This window comes from Jaculus jaculus, chromosome 7, assembly GCF_020740685.1.
Source record: "Jaculus jaculus isolate mJacJac1 chromosome 7, mJacJac1.mat.Y.cur, whole genome shotgun sequence".
Lineage (NCBI taxonomy): Eukaryota > Metazoa > Chordata > Mammalia > Rodentia > Dipodidae > Jaculus > Jaculus jaculus.
In genome coordinates this window covers 42,334,016-42,347,770 of record NC_059108.1, presented here as the reverse complement: position 1 = coordinate 42,347,770, position 13,755 = coordinate 42,334,016, and the positions used below count along the sequence as shown (strand labels likewise).

At 43.6% G+C, this 13,755-nt stretch overlaps 1 protein-coding gene across 2 annotated transcripts in view; it reads right to left on the bottom strand.

The window, feature by feature from the left end:
- The window catches only part of Popdc3 (popeye domain containing 3), a 31,293-nt gene extending 17,538 nt beyond the window's left edge, over positions 1-13,755 (bottom strand). Inside the window, exon 1 of one of the 2 annotated variants that reach the window (XM_004660604.2) lies at positions 13,390-13,755. The gene's annotated coding sequence lies outside the window, so the exon portion shown is untranslated. The remainder of the gene's footprint in view (positions 1-13,389) is intronic. The other variant, XM_045154958.1, reaches the window with a different exon arrangement.

Here is a 13,755-nt window from a genome sequence, read left to right as displayed (position 1 = left end):
TGTTTACTCGGTGCCATTATGTTTATTTTGATTTTACAGGCTAACAGTTAAGAGATCTTAGACCATGGCGATGTTTAGGATTGCTAAAAACTATGGGGACTTTTATTTATTTTTTATTTATTTATTTATTTATTTATTTATTTAGTTAGTTAGTTAGTTAGTTAGCTAGTTAGTTAGTTAGTTAGTTTTTCGAGGTAGGGTCTCACTCTGGTCCAGGCTGAATTGGAAATAACTCTGTCATTTCAGGGTGGCCTTGAACTCATGGCAATCCTCCTACCTCTGCCTCCCGAGTGCTAGGAGTAAAGGTGTGTGCCACCCCGCCCAGCTCCTATGGGGACTTTTAAAGTTGGAATGTGTGCTTGCATTTTACACATGGATGGTCATCAGTTTATGGGGCCAGGGGAGGAGTGCGGTGGTTTGAATTAGATGTCTCCCATAAACTCAGGTGCTCCAAATGCTTGACCTCAGCTAGTCTAGTCTAGCATCTAGTCTCTAGGAGAAGCTTCATGATGGCAAGGGAAAGCATGGCATGAGCAGAGGCTGAACATCACTTCTGCCACAGCAGGGAGAACACCATAGCATGAGAGTGAGCTACACACAGGAAGGGGGAGCTAGCTATAACACCCCTAATCCAAAACCCAGTAACATGCCTCCTCCAGCAAGACTCCATCTTACCACCAAGCATTCAGAACACATGCATTTATGGAGGACATCTATTCAAACAATCACAACATGTGACTGCTTTAAAAACCTACAGGCTCTTTTCAAGTTCTCTGTTTCCCTCCTGTAAATGTTTACATCCTGCAAATGGCTAAATCACAAGCCAGAAGTCATTCCTTTTCTAAATTTTCCAGAGGGAGACTCACAATGAAGGATGGAGAAGATACTAGATATAAGTCAATAACATCTGCATTAAATAGAGGTCAGCAGGTGTCTTCCTCAATAGTTCTCCACTTTAAAAAGTATATTTATTTATTTACTTATTTATTTGCAAGCAGAGAGACACAGAAAGATAAGAGAATGAGAGAGAGAATGGGTGCAGCAGGGCTGCCAGCCACTGCAAACAAACTTTAGCCACTGCAAACAACCTCCAGCCACATGTGCCTCCATGTGCATCTGGCTTATATGGGACCTCGAGAATTGAACCTAGGTCCTTAGGCTTCACACACAAATGTCTTAATCACTAAGCCATCTCTCCAGTCCCTCCTCAATATTTTTAAAAATTATTTATGGGTTGGAGAGATTGCTGAGGGATCCTCCTATTTCTACCTCTCCAGTGCTGCAATTATAGGTGTGTCACACTGTGCTCAGCTTTTTATGTGTGTGCTGGGGATCCAAACTTAGGTTCTCATGATTGCACACCAAGCTCATTCCACACTGAACATTTCCCCAGCCCCTGAGCTCACTTTTTCTAGGTTTAAGTCTGGTTTTACAGTCCTTCTAGGCAAACAGGTGTAACAAGATCATGTATGCAAGCTAGTTGGATACAACCTTTTCTATACAGGTGGATCACACACTTGAATCAGGAGAGACACTTTAGGCCCTTGGTCAAAACTCTTTGGGCTAGAGAGATGGCTTAGCAGTTAAAGCATTTGCCTGCAAAGCTTAAGGACCCAGATTCAATTCCCCAGTACACATGTAAAGTCAGATGCACAAAGTGGCGCACATGTCTGGAGCTTGTTTGCAGTGGCTAGAGGTCCTGACATGTTTGCTCTCTCTCCCGCCCCCCTCTCTCCCCTTGAAAACAAATATATTTTTTTAAATGGACTCTTTTACAAGAGGGAAATCACCCTTCTGGTCTCAATATCATGACACTGCCCCACTGTTTCCAGTCAAGGTGACTCACTCCTGCTACAGAGTCATATGCAAGCTTGGAAATTATTGCCTACGTAAAACTATGACAGAGTCACGGGGCCTATGAGAGGTGGGCTCAAGGTGTATCACCTAAGATATCCACCAGTGCTACACAGATATGGCTTCTGATATTGAGAAAGACTTACAACCTGTCTGGTGTGGTGGTACACACATGTAAACCCAGTCACTCAGAAAACCAATGTGGGAGATTATGAGTCCAGCCTGGGCTACATAGTGAGATCCTTTCTCAAACAAACAACAAATAACAACAACGACAACAAAAAAACCCCAAAGATTTGCAACTTGCGTATGGAAGAAGCATGAGAATGGCTGTGGTTTGTGAGTTACTGTGAAGTGGTAGAAGAAGCAATACAATGCTATTAACCAGTCCTAGTACCCAGGAGGCTGAGGCAGGAGGACTGTCATGAGTTTGAGGACAGCCAAGGGCTTCAGAATGAGTTCCAGGTCAGTCTAGACTAGGGTGAGACCCTACCTCAGAACAAACAAACTTCAGTCTTTTATCCATGAAGCCAGCCAGCCACATCTTTTTCTACCTTTAAAATATAGTCCATAAAGGTGTGCATTGAGAAGTGACATTAGAATCTCAGTCTTGGTCTAACGTATAGCTTCCTTCGATTGATTTCTATACCCCTGTTGGAAATTCTTTTGTTTGAACCCCACAGCATTTCAGAGCCAGTGCAGCTTGAACTCCCCAGGTAGCCATGGCAGGGCGAGGAGGAAAGCTTCCTGCAGCACTTGGTGACATCCGTTCAAGATGCTTGTACGTGGCTGGTGCTTTCTCCACTGAGTCCTTAACTCACATCTCAGCACGCTTTCAGCTTCTATTTCTTCAAGCCTGTGACTGACTTAGCAGTACCTGAGGTTCTACTCCATCCACAGACTTCATCTTTGCAGCACCTGCCTGGTGGACTGTTCTGTTCTTACAGCTCAGGAGATACCACGTCCCTCCATTCTTCCGAATGCTCGTGCTCAGCTTCTCTTCAATATCAGTGCTTTTCTTTTTTCTTTTTTTACTTTTTTTTTTGTTTATTTTTACTTATTTGAGAGCGACAGAGAGAGAGAGAGAGAGGCAGATAGAGAGAGAGAATGGGCGCGCCAGGGCCTCCAGCCACTGCAAACCGAACTCCAGACACGTGCGCCCCCTTGTGCATCTGGCTAACATGGGTCCTGGAGAATCGAGCCTCAAACCAGGGTCCTCAGGCTTCACAGGCAAGCGCTTAGCCGCTAAGACATCTCTCCAGCCCACCAGTGCTTTTCTTTGGCATACTCTACTTGGATTGTTTGAACGAAGGTGATTAGACATGCTGGGGCTATTGAATGTACTTTTATATAGGAAAGGTCACAAGTGTGAAGGAATAACAAAACTTAACCTAGGAGAACAGTGTATGATGAAGCAGGGCAGCTGATAGGTCTCTTGGATGATGATGATGATGATGATGATGATGATGATGATGGTGTGTGTGTGTGTGTGTGTGTGTGTGTGTGTGTGTGTTTTGTGTATTCCTATGTGGCTTAGGTCAGCTGGTCATGGTGTAAACCATCCATTTTAGGGGAGCAAACCATGCATGAAGAACGTAAAGGCTGCACTATGCTCTAGTTGTTCCCTATAATGCCAGTTGTGTTGCGACAATGCTTATGTTCAAAACATGCATTGTAGCATAAGTGACAGCATCATTAACCTTCACCTGACCAGCACAGCAGCGCTAATCAGTATATCAATAACTGGAACCCTTCCCTCATGGAGCTTGCAGGTTACTGAACTTCAACTGTGAACACTACTGAAACCTACTTTCCAAATTATAAAGTCTACTTTGCATAGGTAAAAGAATATCTTATATAAAGATAAACTATTGCAAACTCAATCGAAGTCAACTGGTGCATACTGAATTTCAAATAAATGTTTCGCATTAAAAGACAACCTAAAACGTTAAAAATCAGAAAGCAGGGCTGGAGGGATGGCTTAGCAGTTAAGGCCCATGCCTGCAAAGCCTAATGACCCAGGGTTGATTCTCCAGGTCCCACATAAGTCAGATGCACATGGCGGCACATGCACCTGGAGTTCGTTTGCAGTGGCTAGAGGCCCTGGCATGCCCATTCTCACTCTCTCAGACACACACACTTTCTCTGCCTCTAACGAATAAATAAATAAGAATAATAACTTAAAAAAAATGAGCTGTGCATGATGACTCATGCCTTTAATCCCAACACTTGGGAGGCAGAAGTAGGATCACTGTGAGTTTGAGGCCAGCCTGAAACTACATTACATAGTGAACTCCAGGTCAGTCTGGGCTAGAGCAAGACCCTACTGTGAAAGACCAAAAAAAAAAAAAAAAAAAAAAAAAAAAAAAAATCAGAAAGCAAACAAACTTGGGTTTTAAAATTTCCCCATTCCCAAACATCCCATGGCTCCAGGAGAGTACAGTGCATATTACATGCAGCTGTTTCTGTTTCTGGATGGCAAAGAACAGGTTTGTAGGGTTTTGCAGGAATAAGCTACTTTACGCTTTACATAGTATCTCTCTCCCCTCCCCCGCCTGCAAAAAATCAATAGCAACATAACTAACGATGCCTAAGAGAAATGCTGAAATCCCTATACTTATCACAAAAGATGGCCTTTCTCTTACAGATTTATGAATACAGATGTAAGCTAGGGGCTGTGGAGATGCCCCATCATGAATGCCTTGTCATTCAAGCCTGAGTACCCAAGTTCAATTCCAACACCTCATCATCGGTAATCCCAGCATGCTGGCACTAAGACGGGAGACACAGACCGGAGAATTCCCCAGAAGCCTGGAGGCGTGCCGGGAGTGCAGCGTGCACAGCAGCAGCCAGAGCGAGAGAGAGCCTGCTTCAGATGTGGTGGAAGGCAGGGACCAACAGCCAAAAGTTGTCCTCTCACCTCAGCACACATGCCAGGACATGTATGCCCACACTCACACAGGAACATGCATGCACACAAACACATAAAAGACATATTCAGCAAAACTGAAAAACATAGCTGTTTCATTAAAGAATGTATGTATTAAATGATCGAACAATAATCAACTTCAACTTCTCATTATTCTGTGAAAACACTTTATTAGTACTTTCATCTTTTAAAAAATATTTATTTATTCATTCATTCATTTAAGAGAGAGAGAGAGAGACAAAGAAGCAGATAAACAGAAAGGCAGAGAGAATGGATGCACCAGGGTCTCCAGCCACTGCAAACAAACTCTGGATACATGTGGCACTTTGGGTATCTGGCTTCTGTGGGTCCTGGCGAATCAAACCTCAGTCCTTAGGCTCCGCAGGCAAGTGCCTTGACTGCTAAGCCATCTCTCCAGCCCAGCACTTTCATCTTCCTTGCAATGTTGGCATCACTGCATACCAACTGTGACTCTTTAGTGTCTGCTGAACACGCTGGCTATGATATATCTGTAGCTTAAAAAATGTGTTAAGGCCCTCTTTGCACAATATTTCTTTTCTTTTTTGGGGGGAGGGGGTATTTCCAGGTATGATCTCATCATAGCCCAGGCTGTCCTGGAATTTACTATGGGGTCTCAGGGTGGCCTCAAACTCATGACAATCCTCCTACCTCTGCCTCGCCAGTGATGAGATTACAGGTGTGCACCACCATGTCTGGCTGCTGCTGCTTCTTTTTTTTTTTGTTAAGTAGGAACTTTGTATGGACACATGTATTGGTACCATCATTTCCCTCCTCCCTACCCCATTCCACTGAGGGCCCTCTTCAGTCAGATTGCAGGTATTCACCATAGGGTTGTGGGTTATGAGTAGTGAGATCATATTTATGTGTGGGGGCGGCAATACCTCTGGATATTTCCTCCCAACCTGTGGCTCTTACATTCTTTCTGCCCCCTATTCCATAAAATTCCCTGAGCCTTGGTGGGTGTCCTTTAAGTCTAACTTTAGTACTGAGCTTTCAGCAACTTCCCGATTTCTGCTTTGGTATAGTTTGAGGATCCTCGGCGTCTGTCTTCATCACCCTGGTACAGGCTGTCAGACTGGCTGTGGAAGTAGCCCTCTTGTTCGTCTCTCCAGTTCCTCTGTGGTTACAGTATTTCTTTTCTAGTTAGATTTCTTTCTACAGAAATCAGTCCTTGGTTTTGACTGACCACACATACTGAGTGAGTGTGAGGGGATCAGAGAGGGGCAGCAGGTATAAGGGAGATAGAGACAGAGGCCCTGGGTTCTCTTCCTGCCTCTGACGTGCCATGCTACCTTCAGCTGATTTTCTTAAATGAAGGTCCTACACACACTTGTCATTCAGGGACACACCCAGGGTCCCTGCAACACCCAGTCAATCTAAATGAATGAAGCAGAGAACGAAAGGAGAACCCACTGGCCTGGGACACTGCATCCACAGGGTGGCCCCTCCAGCTAACTGCTGTGAGGGAACCCAGTGATATCAAAGCACATAGCAATTCTCTCTTAAATCCAGCTTTTATGAAAACTATGAAGAGCCCCCGCTAAGCAAGCAAAGCCCTGAAGGTCAGATCTGGCCAGTCTATACCCTTGAAAACTCAAAGCTGTAAAGGCTCCTGTTAGGGCAAATAAATCTAGACAAAATTGACTATATTTATGGCTTTTGTGTTTCCCAAACAAAATTTCTTTGGCAGGAATCACCTTCTTGCCCAGCAAAACAAAATTTGTACATTAAACTTCCTCTCTTATCTGCCAAGAATTTGTTAAATATGGTCCACCAGTTGATGTTTCTATAAGTTGCTAAGATTTGGTTTAAATTTTAAAATGAACACATAAGACAGAAAATAAAGCTGATGAGATTCTAAAATAAGATAAAATTTTAAACAGAAGGATTAAAAGTACTTTGGTTTATTTCTTTTTTCTGAGGAGACCAAATTTCCTTGTATAACAGATGAAGCAAGGCACTCGTTCATGTACTGTGGCTTCCAAAGCAATTATAACAGAACATCTGTTAGGAACTTCTTCTTCTTATTTTGGTTTGTTTTTCAAGGTAGGGTCTCACTCTAGCCCAGGATGACCTGAATTCACTATACAGTCTCAGCCTGACCTTGAAACCATGACAGTCCTCCTACCTCTGCCTCCTGAGTGCTGGGATTAAAGGTGTGTACCACCATGCCTGGTCAGGAACTTGATTTTTTTTTTTTTTTTTTTTTGAGGTAGGGTCTCACTCTAGCCCAGGCTGACCTGGAATTAACCATGTAGTCTCAGGGTGGCCTCGAACTCATGGCGATCCTCCTGCCTCTGCCTCCTGAGTGCTGGGATTAAAAGCGTGCATCACCATGCCAGCTTTTTTTTTTTTTGGGGGGGGGTTTCGAGGAGGAACTTTATTTTTAACACGATGCCCCCTCCCCCACCGCCGTGTCTTGTATGGATAGAAAAATATAACCAGTAAGGATGCGTAGCATCTGTCATGGAGAACTGTGTCAGAACCTGCATGAAGTACTTTCTCATCCCATTTCACAGCTGTAAGAACACTGTGGGCAGGAAGGAGAGGCAATTTGTTTCCTGTGTTTCAAAGAAGGAACAGACTTGGCCAAGTTGGAATTCTAACATTCCAATTCCTGACCTACCATTGTTTATAACTTGCTTTGTTTTCATGTATGAGTTATTTACATTTTTAAAAATTATTTATTTATTTATTTGAGAGCGACAGACACAGAGAGAAAGACAGATAGAGGGAGAGAGAATGGGCGCGCCAGGGCTTCCAGCCTCTGCAAAGGAACTCCAGATGCGTGCGTCCCCCTGTGCATCTGGCTAACGTGGGACCTGGGGAACCGAGCCTCGAACCGGGGTCCTTAGGCTTCACAGGCACGTACTTAACCGCTAAGCCATCTCTCCAGCCCAGTTATTTACATTTTTAACACTTACAGTTTATCAATGAGACAATCACACTGGCTACAGCAGAGAAGAGAGAAATGAAAACAGAATATAACTGACATGGAGGACAAAAACAGGCACTGTTAAGAATTGTTGATGTCTTTGAATAAAGAATTACAAAGCAGGGCTGGAGGGATGACTTAGTGGTTAAGGCATTTGTCTGAGAAGGCAAAGGACCCAGGTTCAATTCCCCAGGACCCACGTTAGCCAGATGCACAAGGTGGTGCATGTGTCTGAAGTTCATCTGTAGTGGCTGGAGGCCCTGGCATGCTCATTCTCTCTCTCTCTATCTCTGTCAAATAAATAAAATATTTTTTAAATTACAAAATGGAGGTTAAAAAGTACTCACAATGGAAAAACAATCACCCTGAGATTAAGAACAACAGATTATTCCAATAAAAAGGATTTGACAACCCACCAGGGTCTGAGAAGCCTTACAGAGGGAGAGGCGGATTAAATATGAGTGCTGCTGTCATTGCTAGTCAGAGAACCTTCGGTAGAGAGATGGCCGTAAATGCTAAGGAAACTATGCCGATCAAAACAGACAGTCAGAGGCTGCTGAGAGCTCAGCAGTAAAGAAGGCTTACAGCATGCCCTGCATGCGCTCTGAAAGAGGAGATAGAAAGAGTGTAAGAGCCACGGGATGGGAAGATGTACTGGGAGAGACTGTCCTCCCCAGAGGAACTCACTGTGCAACCATGTCCCTACAGTGATTACCAACACCCCACTGAAGAGGACTCCTGGGGGAGTGGGACAGGGAACAGGGGACATAAGGGAACAACCTGGCAGGAATATGACCAATTTGCAATAGATTTGGATATTAAATTTCCCATTAATTTTTTTCAGTTTTTTTTAATTTGAAAGAGGAGAGAGAGAATGGGCATGCCAGGGCCTCCAGACACATGGCCACCTTGTGCATCTGGCTTCCATGGGTTTTAGGGAATTGAACCTGGGTCCTTGGGCTTCATAGGCAAATGCCTTAACCACTAAGCCATCTCTCCAGCTCTAAAAAGACTGCAACAAATCCATGCAAAATTGATACAGAAATTAACCATGACATGGCTGAGCTGAATTACCAAAGACTGGAATGAAAAGATAGGACTCCAGGCAGAAAAGAAGCAAGTCAATTACATAGAGGGACATTTTGAGACCAACTTTGGACTTCTTCACAGCCATATTGGGAGCTGGGAATAAATGGAACAAGGGTTTCTTCCTGACATGAGGAAACTGAGGCTCAGAAAGGTTACAATCAGCCAAATGGTTATCCAAGTTTAAGAAACAAAGATGATGGCCTGGATATATGGCTCAGCAGTTAGAGGCACCTGCTTGCAAAGTCTGATGGACTGGGTTCAAGTCTCCAGTATCAATGTAAAGCCAGATGCGCAAAGTGGCACATGCATTGTTGGCAGCGGCAGGAGGCCCTGACACACCCATTCTCTCCCTCAAATAAATAAAAAAACGAATTAATGAGAGGCACATTTCAGACATAAAGACACATGAATGAAATAAACCTTTTATTTTAAAGAAACCCAAGCACAATTCTAGCTAAAGAAAGGAAGAATCCAATTTGAAAAGTTGGTACTTGAGAGTCCATGGTAGAAGGGCCAGGGAAGAGCGGGCCCCTAGTTGTAGAATGTGGTGAAATAGTATCAGACATGTTTGCGAAGCATGGTGCTCATGTTAGGGATCCTCACACCATGAAACAGAAACACATGAAAAATGTTGGGGTATGAAAAGTGAAGCTATAGGAAGGAGAGTTTGTGTTTTTATAGAGGGGAGCCACTGAATGTGGACGTCCCTATGTCTTCTAAACGATCTATCTTGACAAGTGTCTCCTTTGTATTCTGGAAGGACCTGTTATGTCTTGAGATATAAAAGCACTAATAATATCTGCCTTCTTTCTCCCTCCCTCCCTTTCTCTTTCTCTCTTTCCTCCCCTCCCCCTGTCTTACTTTCACTGTGTTGCCCAAGCTGGCCTCAAACTCATGACCTCCCTGCTTCAGCCTCTTGAGGACTGGCATTCCAGGCATGCATTACCAAGCCCAGCTCAGTACTAGTGTTAGTTGAGCAATTTCCCCATTTTTGGGTGCAGTATCACAAAAACATCAGGAAGATGAATAGCACCAGTTTGTGATTGGTTGAATCTTGGATATTTGTTCCCCCAAACCAGTCTTAAATCAGGCTTGATTCATTTGCAGCATGTTATGCAGGAGCTCAAGGAAGGAAACTGGAACACGAGCAAGTGGCTTCTGCTGGTTAATAAGCCTGTGTTTCACGGAAGCCTTTCTGTCATCTGTCAATATATTTAACTTGCATAAAGTCAGAGAAAGACATATGGAATGAATTTCACTCAATAACATAAAGATGAATATTCCTGGATTATGGGATCATGCTTTGCATGTGCATACATGTATGTGTCGTATGTGTGCAGATATATACGCGTCATGCACATGCACATGAAGGCCAGAAGAGAACTTTAGATGCTCTTCTGTTTTTATTCATTTTTATTTATTTGAGAGAGTGTATGGGCAAGCCAGGGCAAATGAATTCCAGTTGCATGGGCTCCTATATGCATCTGGCTTCATGTGGGTACTGGGGAATTGAACCCAGGCTGGCAGCCTTTGCAAGCAAGTGCCTTTTAACTGCTGAGCCATCTCTCCATTCCAAGAGTCCTTTATTACTGCTCAGCTGAATGCTTCCTTGGCAGGGTCTCTCCCTTTTATAGCTGCTGGTTTTGGTCAGGAGGCCGCAGCCATTCTGTGCTCTCTACCCTTTACCCCTCGCCCGGACTACAGTTACAGATGTGCATGGCCATATCCAGGTTTTTATTAATGTGGGTTCTGGGAAGTTAACGCAGGTGGGCTTAGGCCCTCATGTTTCGGCAGCAAGCACTCTAAACACCGAGCCACTGTCCCAGCTCCAGGCATGCTTTGACTTTTTCTTTTTGTAATATAGAATGTGTATTATTTGCATTCTTTTTTTCCTTCTATTTTATTTATTTACTTATGTATGAGAAAGAAAGAGAATGGGTGCACCAGGGTCTCTAACCACTGCAGACAAACTCCAGAAGCAGGCACCACCATGTGCTATTGGCTTACATAGGTTCTGGGGGGTCAAACCTGGGTGCATAGTCTTCGCAGGCAAGCATCCTAACTGCTAAGCCATCTCTCCAGCCCTCTTTTTATATTTTTTAATATTTTATTTATTTAGTTAGTTTATTTATGAGAGAGAGAGAAAGAGAGAATGGGTGTGCCAGGTGCTCTAGCCACTGCAAACTAACTGCAGACGCACGCTCCACCTTGTGCATCTGGCTTTACATGGGTACTGGGGAAATGAACCTGCATCCTTTGGCTTTGCCATAAAATGCCTTAACTACTAAGCCATCTCTCCAGGCCCTATTTGCATTCTTTACAATGATTTTAGAAAACACTAAGGCAATTTTTACATTAATTTGAAAAAATTCAAAGAATGTAATAAAACTACATAAACCTGACAATCAGAACTAACAAAAATCAACATTATCATATTTTTTAGATCTTTCTGTAAAACCACAGTTTTTTTTTTCTCTAGAGTATTCCCTGTCCATTGAGTCCCATATGGAACATGTGCTATTCCACATTTAAATATCTGAAATATATCAGCATTTCATATAATGTGAAATGGAACATTGAATTTGAAATGTCTCTTTTTATGATGAATAATGTGGGTATATAGCTTAATGATAGAGCAATTGCCTAACATATGCAAGGCCCTAAGTACCCCAGAGAAAACAGCATATAATAAGCCCATCACCCCCATGTAACCATTCCCCAGATTTAACCAATGCTAACATTTTTGCCACATTAAATTTTTGAAGTTAACAGCAAAAATATCAAAACCTATTGTTTAACCTATAATTTGTTCAGTCAATAAGCAAACACCTTCCTAGGACAGCAGAGAGAACCAGATGAGCTGGAGGTCTACATCCCTAGAATGGTCAGGACTAGAAGTGCTTCAAACTTCCGAACGGTTTTAGTTACTTTTACATAGCTGCAACCAAAGCACCTGAGAAAACAACTTAAAGAAGTGGTTTACTAAGCTCGTGGTTTCAGAGGTGCCAGTCCATTACTGCAAGGAAGGAATGGCAGGGCTGTTTATGTCCTGATGGGAAGAATGAGAGAAAGGTGGAATATGGGAAGAGGCCAGGACAAGCTATAGCCCCCAAGAACACCCCCCCCACCGCCGGGACTTACATCTTCTAATGAGGCCCCACCTCCTACCATTCACCACCTCCCATAATGTCATCATGCGATGAAACAATCATAACAGATTGATCCATTCATTAGGTCAGAGTCATCATCAAGTCCAGATGTTTCTTAATCCAATCAATTTGACAAAATCAACCATCCAAAGAGTGGTCTGAACTTTTGAATAGATACTTGTTGAGCATGTCACTGTCTCCCGTGGACTAAGGATGCTCTGTGGCCTGCATCAGCACTGATGGGTGGACAGGAGGCTCAAGGATGAGACTCGTGTAAACTTAGGCAGTCGCTTGTCTCAGTGGTACTGTTCCACACGTGAAGTTTACTGTCCTGTTAATGAGCAGAAAATGACAAGCACTCATCGTACATCTGCATGAATTATTCCCAGATTCTCTAGGATGAAAGAGGACTCAGCATTGTTACATTTTAGAGAATTTAAATTAGGAACTTTGGGTCACTACGGTTAAATGTACATGATGCTGGTTCTAACTTTCACTTTAAGGCATTTCCCATACTCAGATGAAAGGAGAAAACATTTTACCATTTCCTTTAAAATGCAATTAAGTGCTCAACATGCTCTTCTATTAATTAAAGGGAAATCCGTATTTTGTACAGCTTATAATCCCAGCTGGCCAATACCATAGCTACAAAAAAGATCTCAGTTACAATCTGCAGGTTTGCAAATCTATCAGAGACATTTCCAGAAGCAGGTCTGAGGTCTTGCCCGCTTGGCTGCTCACAGTCTGCTGCTAGTGCTTCCTCGACTCCTGAGCCTCCCACAACTTTCAGAGTCGGCAGGCATTAGTGCCAGCGCTACCCGTGCTGCCCTTTGTACCTGGGGATTTGGGGTTCTCACGACACATTTTTTTCTAATAGCAGGCACTGTGTAACCATTGAGTCACAGGATGCACAGTGATTCAGCGGTTTCCAGAGGCCAGTATGATTACCTAAGCTCAACTATCAAATGTCTCCCATTTAATTTATAAATTTTTGAGAATATTTAATGTCATTGTAGATTTCAATTCGTATTTGCATCCCGAATTCTTACTGCCTCAAAGAACAATGCCAACTGATCATGTTATCACGGGAGGGGTAGTGGTGGAACAGCCACTGAGCACCAACACGCACCAACGATTTGCTTAAGGTGCCGTGAAACTCACTGCACGTTGGACAAGTGGACTAATTCAAATAACATAAAAGAATTTTTAAAATTCAAATTAACTTCAAAGGTTGACTTCTGAATCTAGTCTGAAGTAGATTTATTAGTATTTTAGCTATTCACAAACAGAATTTTTACTTTCCCCAAATATCACTTGGCTAAAACGTTGTTTTCCTTAACCCCTTTACTGTATTAAGATACCTGCCCTCAACCTTTCCCTAAAATATAGTACTCAAAACTACCGTAACCGACCTTGGTGATGACATTTGGTGGCTTGCAAATTTCATTTTCTTTGGTAGGGGATTCCCAAGTGGAGAAAACAGGTGAGGGACAGCTCTGTCCTGCCCCAACTCGGTGACGCCAGGGACCCCAGATAGGGCCTGCTCCAGCCTGGAAGGGTGGCTTCCCAAGGTGACACCCAAGCCAGGGCCACTTGGAACAGCTTTTCCTCCTCGCAAATCTTTTCCTCGGGGCTCCAAGTACCTAGGGCGACCGAGGGATCCTCGGGAGATCTGGAAGATTCCACGGGAGCCTCCGGGGCGGGGAGTTCGCGTCCCGGGCCCAGCGGGAGTGGCCCACGAAGTTGCTGGGGTGGAGTGGCGGCGCCCAGGCAGCGCT